Source organism: Nannospalax galili, unplaced genomic scaffold (assembly GCF_000622305.1).
Source record: "Nannospalax galili isolate Female #2095 unplaced genomic scaffold, S.galili_v1.0 scaffold768, whole genome shotgun sequence".
Lineage (NCBI taxonomy): Eukaryota > Metazoa > Chordata > Mammalia > Rodentia > Spalacidae > Nannospalax > Nannospalax galili.
In genome coordinates, this window is record NW_008360317.1 from 7,135,113 (window position 1) to 7,145,986 (window position 10,874).

The following is a 10,874-nucleotide window of genomic DNA, read 5'->3' on the forward strand; positions in this document are numbered from 1 at the left end:
CTTCAGGGGATCCAATGCTTTCTGGTGGCCTCCACAGGCACCTGTGCTCACATGCATGCACGCATGCACACACACACACACACACACACACACAAATAGAAAATGTAATATTTAAAATAAACAAATACAAAAGTTTTTAAAAGCTGAGATGTTATAGGGAAGAGGTTCTTGTGCATGGTTACCTAACACTAACTGAATAAATGCCCGTGTGGCATATGCAATGTATGTGCAGGTGCATGTACCATGTGTGTGCACATGGAGCCCAGAGGAAGATGTAGGGTGTCTTTCTTTACAGCATTCTGCCTTGCTGCTTTGAGACAGGGTCTCTTATTGAACTGGAAACTTGCTGTTTCAAATAGGCTAGACCTCCAGGATCTACCTGTGTCCCACTCGTTTTCCCAAAGCTTGAGTTATAGGCACATCAGCCATGCTCAGCTTTTTTATGTGGGTGCTGGGTATTAGAACTCAGCTCCTTGCATAGCAAGCATGCTTTACCCACTGAGCCATCTTCCCAGCCCCTGAATCTATACCTTTAAACTTTGGCTCCCTGTAGTATGTTTATTTGGGGAATTTTCACACCAAGTCCAGCCTATCATTCCAAATCCCTTAAAACTGAGGTATGAAAAAAGGAAAATACTGTAACCATGATCTTATGCTGAATCCCTGGTGGGAGAGGAGACACTCTAAATTAGAGAGACCCTTGTACTCCTCCCTTCTGTATCAGACTAGCTGATTATCAGAATGCAGGAGAGAACATTCCTTGCTATATCACAAAGATGAACCTTTCTTTGCTTGCCAAATTTGTGTGTTTAACAGGAATGCAGAAGTAGGAGTGAATTCCACCTCAAAAGAAGAGATATAAAAGAGAGAAGCTGGGTGTGAGGTGTATAGAGAGAGGCCAGTGCTGGGTGGTGGGGGAGATAAGTGGATCTCCTGGGCTTGCTGTCTAGACAGTCCACCCAAAACAGAAAGGGCAATTCTAGGTTCAGTGAGAGACCTTGTCTCAAAAAATAAGGTGGAAAGTATTGAGGAAGACACCTGATGGCAACCTCTTGCTTCCACATGCATCTGCAAGGCAAGTGCACCTACATACACACACTCACACACACACACACACACACACACACACACACACACAGAGAGAGAGAGAGAGAGAGAGAGAGAGAGAGAGAGAGAGAGAGAGAGAGAATTCTACTCTGCCCCTATCAAAGGACTTATTGACCAAGAACTCTGCCCAAGCCGAGAGGAGGACTCTCACATCCCACAAAACCTGATTCTTTGCTTTCAAAATTCAGGAGCTTTAACCACATTTTCCTCAGCTGGATGTGAATAAAAATCATCTCTGTCAGAGACTAGAGGCCATTGGGGGCCAGGTCCCCTCACCCCCAGGAAATGACCTGTCTTTTTAACCTGTCTCACACTTAAATTTCTATCTGTTCTAGCTTTCGTAAGGCTTCTTTCTCCAAGCTGGCTTGGCCATCCTCTAAACAAATCTATTTTATTTACCAATTTGTTTCCTAGTTTCTTTTTAAAATATAGAGAAAGTAAGGCAGTGGGTTTGTGAACTAAGTGCCTGGTAACAGCATCTGTGTCTGTGGAAGAGAGCAGTGTCTGTAACCTTTCTAAACATAATGAACATAAACCTGCTCAAGCCTATAAACCCAACTAGCAAATTATAGGAACACAGGAGAGAGAGCATTGTCCTCTGTGCCAAAGAGAAGCAAACAGCAAAACCTAGACTGTAGGAAACTATTGAAACAGACAACTTGATGATTTCAACAACTAGAAAGAGAATGAAAGGGCTAGAGGAAGAACCCGTAAGAGACAGTTGGCACAAAACCCATCACCATGTATGAACACTAAAGAGATCCTGATTGCAATGAAGCCTACTGAGCAGACCATCAGTTTTGTGAATATCATGTGTTTATAAGACATCATTGTTAATTTAGATATAATAATAGTATTGTGAGCTAGGCATGGTGGCACACATCTTTAGTCCCAGCACTTGGGAGGCAGAGGCAGGTGGATCTTTGTGAGTTTGAGGCCAGCCTGGTCTACATAGTGAGTTCCAGGACAACTGGGGCTACAGGAAGACCCTGTCTCAAAAAGAAAAAAGAAGAAAAAAGAAAAATGTCATGATGAAACCTAATGCTTTATGTGCTAATAAAAATACATTAAAATAACTTTGAGGAGTTAAAAGGGATAAGAATAAAGGCAAAATACATTATTGAAGCTCGATTACAGGGACATAGAATCATATTGTATTTCTATGTTTGGATATTTGAAAACTTTTATATTAAAAATTTAAAACATCTCTCTACATCCAAGGTAGTATATTTTTGTCATAACATCTATGATGTTAAAATACAAGTCTGAAGGCCGTGTCTCCCTCCAGCTCTCTCTGAAACCATGTTGCACTAAATTTTCTTCCCTTTTCCCTTCTTGGGAGGCTCCATGCTCACCTCTGAGGCCCCAAGGCTCAGAGACTAACATAAGACATTTTTAGTTTAGGTTTTGCATGGTCCTTTATGGTAGGGAGGGAGGGGATGACTTACAAAGAAACCTCACAGCACCAGTGGGTGGCCGTTCTGATTGCTTTTGTGCCCAGCCCACAGTCTCTGTTATCTTTTGCCTGTGGGCACACAGTCTCACCCCAGGTCTATAAATGCCCCATCTCACTTCTACGCTTGCAGGACACCTCTGCCATTCACCCCAGAGGCTGCACACACTTCCTTTTTTTCCATTCCAATCTCCCCACCATGCTAACTCTCTGCCATGCTAACTCTCCGCAGAGGGCCCCGCCCCTCTTCCCAAGGTGCTCCTTGTCTCTCCCCTGGCTGGCTCACACTTTTTAAAGGAATAAGTAATTTTCGGACTACACTCCACCCCTTTCCTCCGACTCTTACAAACTTTCCACCATTTCTTCCGAGAATTTCCCTGAGCATTGGAGGGGGTGACAGATGCAGGGTGATCTCTCGTATCATGGTGAGATAGTGATCTCTTGGGCCCCCCATCATTCGTCTTCAAGATCTGGCCACTGATCTATCTCAGTGGTATTTCCCCTACTATGAAGACAAATGGAAGGAAGTAAACACATCTAAACAAACATGAATGTCTAGAAGATATCCCAGTAGGTGTACCATATTCATTAAACAGTATACTTGCAACACCTTCCCCACTGGGGCCTGTAGCCTTCCTTGACACCAGGGGTTGGCCTGGTCTACAGTACTAGATGTGTGTTCCACCCCTAAGAGCGGGCCTTATCCAGTTAGAAATTTGTCAGTTGTATTTATGTTAGTCGAGCCATTATTGCACTAGCAGGCATTGCTTGGAATGTCCACAGTGTGCAGCATGTGGGGTCCATTGTTGAGTAGAATCATAGGGGATCCTTTCTTCCCCAACCATCTGCATAGTGCCTTCTGGCACTATGAAAGCCATCCATCCAGTGGCATGGAATTTTTGGCTTAGTCTTAGCTCCATCTCTTCTCTTCCTGTGCTCACATCATGCAGTGTCTTCAGCAACATGGCCTTACCAACCTTTCTAGTGTACAACTGACATTAGTGGCAATAGCCTTGGTGAATTTGAGGACCTCTAGGATCTCTCTCTGACCAACAGCTCATAGTGGGGCAACCCACCCCTGGTACTGTAGTTTTTCTTAACAGTTGTATAGTTTTGGGATCTTCTGTTTTTATCTTACCCAATCATAAAACTCCCAAGATTCTTACAGTTATAGCTGGCCTTTGTTTCTTCAGGTAGCTTTCAAATGGGTTTTATATCTGAAAACACTCAAAGGTTAACATCATCTATTAAATCAATCATAGACAAGGTCTAATACAGTATGGAAAAGTTTTATCTATTTGTATTAATTGCTTTCTCCATAGATCTTTGTTGGGTACCATAGCATGGGTAAGAGGCATTCATTTGGTTAGTTCATTACTATCTTTAGTTATCCCTTTGGGGTCATTCTGTATTCTGGGGATCTTATAATGGAGTCTCTTTGTATTCTTTTATCCTTGATACACTTACAGGTGCTGGCTCCAGTTGCCTGACCCTGCACTGGGCTAAGGAGGCAAGGGGTTTCTCTTGTCCCAGCTGTACCTGTTGGTTCCCTGAGTCAGGCAGGCCCCGAGTCTTCCTCCTGACTGTAGCCATATCTGTTTTCTTTCCATTGACCATTCCTGGCTGCTGGGGGAGTCCTAGTGGGAAAAATTGCCTCCACCCCTAGCATAGCCTTTTTAAGGATAGAAATGCACTTTATTCAATCTTTGGGGATCCTTAACCACCCCTAGGACAGTTGTTATTGTAAACTTTTTTTCTAGGCTTAAAGCCTTCCAGAAACTCCTTAGTATTGAATTTCGTTTTCTATCAACTTTTTCTTTGGGAATTTGGGCTTAACATAAATCTTGCCACATTTGTCTTTTAGTAACCCAAACAGACCATTTCTTCTGTCTGGTCTTTTTATATCTCTTGTAGGTTGTTCTCTTATTCTACAGACATATTTTACATGCTGGTTTGAGTCATTTAGATTTGCTAAACCCTCTTACTTTACAAGATCTTGTCCCATTAAAGGGCTCAGCAAAGCCATTAAAGCTCTATATCATTCTCAAAATCCCAGCTGAATTAAGCTTTCCTTTATATCTCTGGTGAACACAGCCTTATGTGGCCCAATGAACTGGGCATCATATATTGCTTTTCTCATATCTAGTTCTCTCATTAATGCCTGTCCCTCCTTTATAGTCCTCCAGCCTGTTAATTATGGGAGTTTCCATTGGTGATGACCATGTATCTCTAATACCTTGCACCAGCCATCCCACTAATGACTACTCCCCTTGCATTGGCCTAGGTTGAACAGCCTATGTTGCAAGGACAGATAGGTGGTTATATAACTCTGCTGTGAAGCTTCTGAAGGACTTAGACTGATGTTACTTGCTCCCACATCCCATACCCTCACGAGCCATGTGGTGAGGGGCTCTTTGATTGCTTGCTTGTAAGATTTTCCTAGTTTTAACAGCTCCAGTGTGGAGTATTTCCTAGTTACAGTACTGTTAGCTTTTTTCTCTTTTTGTATCAAAGGTTGGCTCTGAGGGGCAGCTTCAGCTGCTTCTATCTTTAGGTCATTTCTTTTTTCACTACTATCTGTCTTTTTTCCTGTCTTTTCATGCAAGTTAAAATGTCCCATTTTTTTCTCTCTCAAGCTCTGACGCTGAAACTATGGGTCTGCCAGTAACTCCCGAGGCTTTTCAGCTTCCCCTGCCTTGGACAAATTTTTTATTATGCAAAGTGACCATGCCTGTCTGAGGCCTGTAAAAGTTTTTCCTAGCCTTTCTATAACCTTTAAAGAATCTTCACATACAAGCAACTGTGCTAGTTTCCCACATTTACAATACAGCTGTGGCCCACACTTCTGTGTGGCTGGCACCTTTTTAGTTACATATTTTATAATCCATTGTATAACCCACGTGACTATCACTAACCCCATTAAGTATATGGGGTTTGGCGGCCCTCTCCCCTGGGTTCCTGCCAGCTTCTCCTGGATGGGTTGCGTTATCTCACAAGGACTCTTTGTGGCACCCAACTCTGCCCTTCTGGATTTGGGAATGTGAACCCAGTTCCCTTTTTATCAGCTCACTGAACGCTGCTGGAACCAGAGGCTTTCCCAGGCCCACATCCCCAAGTTCTTCCCAGACTCCTGAGGTTCGTTTATCCCGCAGGACTACACCAATTTGTTGCACTAATTTTTCCCTACTGATTGCTTTCACACCCTGCCCACAGTCTCTGCTAGCTTTAGCCCACAACCCTATGGGTGTGGGGTCTCACCCCAGGTCTGTAAATGCCCTGTCTAGCTTCCACACCTGCAGGACACCTCCACCATTCGCTCTGCAGCCATACACTTACATTTTTTGTTCCCATGCCACCATGCTCTCTGCTGTGCTAACTCTCTGCAGCGGGCTCCATCTCTCTTCCCAGGGTGCGCCTTGTCTTGCCCCTGGCTGGCTTACTCTTTTTGGATAAATAACTAATTTTCGGGCTACAGGCCGTTAAAAAGCTGTCTGTGCTGTGACTAAAGCAGCCCGATTTATGGTCCTAACATGTACCTGGCCCTGCCCTGCTCCCTGTAACATATGCTATGTTGAACTAAATCACTTGATGTGAAACTTCCTACTATGCCTAAAAGGTTATAAAAAGTCAGAGTTTTCCTCTGTTTGGAGGATTGTTCTGGAGATTCCTCAGGATTTGCTCATGGAGGTCCTCTGAAGGCTGCTGTCAGAGGCTCCTCTGCCTCTCTCCTTTATTCCCCTTCCTCCTGCCATCCTTTTCCTACCTCTCCTCATCTCTCTTATTCTTAATGAAGCTCCTCTCCAGGCTTTAAAGGGACACCTTTCCTTCCCTCTATGGCCCCATCATGTTCAGATCTCCATATACTGTATTGTTTTTATCTAATACTCTTCCTCTCACCTCAAGGCCCAATCATGGCCACGAGGCCTCCTTCTTCTAAGAAACCTCATTCCTGAAGGGAATTATGAATTATGTGTCAGCTTCCTTTCCGGCCCAACTGCTGCTGTTCTTCATTCTATTTAACAGTAACTATGAGTAAAGCTATCTCAGTAATATTCAAGTCTGTGAAATATCATTAATAATAAGTATTAAATTTAGCATTTTTAGCCAGATAAGGTGACTCTTGCCTTTAATCCCAGCATGTGGGAGATAGAGGCAGGCAGATCTTTGTAAAATTGAGGCTAGCCTGGTCTATATAGCAAGTTCCAAGTCAGCTGGGGCTACAGGGAGACCTGGTCTTAAAACAACAAGTCACTCAGGAGGCTGAGGTAGGTAGATCTCTGTGAGTTTGAGGCCAGCCTGGTCTCCATAGTGAATCCAGGTCAGCTGTGGCTACAGGGAGACCCTGTTTCACACACACACACACACACACACACACACACACACACACACACACAAAATCTCCATAATAGTCTAATGAGATCTGCATAATGACAAAACCATTTGACATGTCAAGGTGGATGGGGAGTGTCACAGGGTCCTACCTCAAGATGAAGAGCTACAAGCAATCAATAGATGCTGAGGGAGGGGGAATCAGTTTTCCCCAGGGACTAGTTCCCTGAGAGGTTATCTAATCCTAAATGGACAACCCTAAACACAGGTACACATGAGCACCACTAAATTGACTCAGTGCAATATATACATATATATATACACATATGTATACTTATAAATGCATGTATGAATATGTAACAATAGTAATCAAAGAAGAAGACAAGATATTGAAATTGAGAGGGAGTTGGTAGGGGACTGGGAGAGAATGAAATAATGCAAAGACAATATTCATGTATGAGATTCTCAAAAATAAAAAAAAAATTTAAATTAGCATTTACACTAATATCATTCTTTTTAAATTTAAGGCCCACACAACGGGAGGCAAATCATGTCTGGTACTGTAAACATAGCCAAGTAATACAGTAAGAAATTACATTTGTCTAAGAAAATGACAGAAGTAGGTTTTTTTCTAGGGTCTATGACCTCTCCAGCTGTGTATACTTAGCTATGTTTACAGTACCAACACGATTTCCCTCCCATTGAGTGGGCCTTAAATTTAAGTGAATTGTTAAATTAAGCTCAGAGCAGCAAAAGGACACTGCCACAAAGAGTATAAAGCATTAAGAATCTACAAGTTTACAGGGATACTTGATAGAGGGAACCCAATAAATGTAGGGAAACTACCTTACAAAAACTTGTCAGCCAGTAAAAGCAGAAATTATAAAATCTTGGTTTTGCAGACTTTCCTTGGCCCTCATAACTATCAAAAGGATTCTGGTAAAAATTTTCATGCATGCTAAAAGTTTTGGGTGAGAAGTCTGTAGGCACCAGATCTCAAATGATTGCTTCAGATTATCTCCTGATTACAAAAGTTAACTATTATAGTGCAGAACCGACAGCCATTACCTGTTTACCAGGTGACCAAAGAGCATCATCAGCACGTGGATAACTTTGTGCAACTCTTGCTGAGACCACGTAAGGATGTGACTTGGTAAGACTGACAATCTGCCCCCTTAGTAGACTTCCTGCCACAATGTTTCTGCTGAATCTACTCATGAGGAAACAGGACAGTATGCTGATAATCAGTGAACCTTCATGAAGGTATGTATAAGGCATATACACTGTGCTTCATATTGCTTTCAGATACTCTCTAAATTTGAAATTTAAAAAATAACATGTTAACAAAGTCATTAAAATCTGAGAGATCTCTGTTATGGAAAACAAATATGAAGAGTGACTTAAGTCTTGAGTTAAAATCAATTTGTCTTTTCAAAAACAAACAAGTATACTCAAAATTAAAGCAGAATTCTACTTATCTTCTATGACCCAAAGCCTTAACATCTACATGCCCTGTATTTTGTTCCAGCCATGAACAATATAGGTTTTTCCTGTCTCCTTCAGGTCACACTCAAAGCAAAGAGGCAAAGCATAACTGACAAAGCACGTATACTTGGCTCCAGAAATAAACTCAAGATCTGGAAGCAAAGTCTAAACTTTCAAAATTTGCTTTTCCATCTTTAAAGAAAGTTTTAACATCTCCCATACTTTTGAATCTTTAGGAAAAAATATCCTGTAGAAATTCTATGTGAAAAAGGAACAGTATATTCTCATACATTAAGGATGTTGGAAACTAAAACTATTTGTCGTACATCAAAGAACTTTCAGCTTTAACATCATGTATGAAGTCGACTTTTCATTTTATTAAAAATAACAAGTAGGGTTGGGTATGGTGGTGCATGCCTTTAATCCCAGCACTCGGGAGGCAGAGGCAGGTGGATCTCTGAGTTCAAGGCCAGCCTGGTCTACATAATGAGTTCCAGAACAGCTGGGGCTACAGGGAGACCCTGTCTCAAAAAAGACCAAAAATAAAAAAATAAAAAATAAATAAAAAAAAATAGCAAGTCAAAATTTTGTTAATATATATTTCATGTATTTGAAAAAAATACATTTTTCCACTTGTAGATTTCATTGGAAATATGTAGCAGTCTTTCATTTTTCAGAAGTACTTGTTCAGATCATCTTTTCCATTTTTGAATGTTTGTTTAACAGAACGACAAAATGCAAATGGAGTAGCAGGCTCTTTGCCTGCTGTCCCAAGAGGGGAACACATTGATACCAGCCAGACAGCTCAGTGGGTAAAGGCATGCCACCAGGCCTGAGTTTGATCCTCACATGTTGGAAGTTGTCCTGACTTCCACACATATATGCCATGCCCTCCCCAGTAAAAAAAAAATGTAAAAAGGAGGAAGCGAAACACCCACTGCACAGAGATCAGAGAAAAGGCAGTAAGCCTGCTATGTATAGCAGAGGCAGAAGTAAAAACTTGTGTTTAGTCAGAGATATGTCACAGTGTGTCAAATCCCAATTCCACAGGGTAAAAGCCAGCGGCTTCTTGTTGCAGCCCTACTTCGTATGCTTCTTAGTATGTTAGTGTTGGTAAACTTTAATCATTGATATTGTGATCAGAAGCTTGACACTGTCAGTCACCACCTCCTCCCCATGGCCTAAGAGAGGGAGAGGGGCTGTGAGTTATTAACATGACTATGATGAAGCCTTCATGAAAATTCCTGCAAGAGAAGGATCGAAGCTCCCGGCCTCTTCCACATATCTTGCCTATGCATCTCTTCTATCTGGCTGCTCATCTGTCCTTTTTAATAAGCGGGTGTCTGTCTCTTAGTTGTGAGCTGTCCTTGCAAGTTATTAAATATGAGGGGAGTATATGAAACCATTTATAGTCAGTCTGTCATTAGCACAGTTCACAATCCAGTAGTCATGATTAATGCCTGAATTGGGGGCAGTGCTATAGGAGAGAGCCCTTGCCTGGCCCTAACTCTGTGTGGACAGAACAGAATGGAATTATAGAACAGCCTGTCAATGTCTGCTAAAGAATGTCTTGGTGTTTGGTACATGAGAAACTTTTTCATTTAATCAGCCACCATCCTGTGAAGGCCTCTGAATCCAAAGATTCTTATTTCTGAGGTAAAACAATGGCAAAAAAAAAAACATGAAACAAATTGTCCAACAAAATCATAGCATCTACAGGCTAGAGATTGCTCTGCTGTTAAAAGCACTGGCTTAACTGTAGTGGGAACTGGGCAACAAATTGGAGGTTAAGCTAGGCTACACAGCAGGACTGTCCAAAATAAAAAACAATTTGCTACTGACCTTAAACTGATGTCCTGTGCAGGTAGGAGGTTTAGCTGCAATCCTGGCTTCTAGCCACTGAATGCTAGCAGCAGACCACCCCTAAAACTGACACCAAAAGTATCTGCAGAAATTCCCCCAGATTTCATATCAGTAACTTAATACAGAAGTTTCTAAAAAGTTAATAATTAAAGTATTTTAATTTTTTTTAATTTTTAATTTAAAATATTCATTAATGTTTTTGGAAATCTTTAGTTTTTATATACCAGGTCCATAAGCTGCACTAAGAACAATCATGATAAAATTTTATTTAAATAAATTAGTATAGAATTGTTCATGGATGAATGATCTAATAACTAAGAAATTTAAGTATCTTGACATATAACTTAAAAACAAGTAAATTTTATTTTTCTTTAATAGAATATTGCTTGATAACATAAAATACATATTAAATCTATGAAGTACAAAAGTTTATATCTGCTGGTTGCTGTATCGAATTTCTCACCTAAAAGACCAAAATAAAAAATCTTTGAAGTCAAACTTTCAACATGAATGAATCTAAAACAGCTCTAATTCTAAAACAGCATCAATATAGTAAATATCATTCTGATATTTCTGATAGATCACAGAAACACAGTTCTGCCTTGGTCTGAATCACTGTTACCCAAACCAATTACAA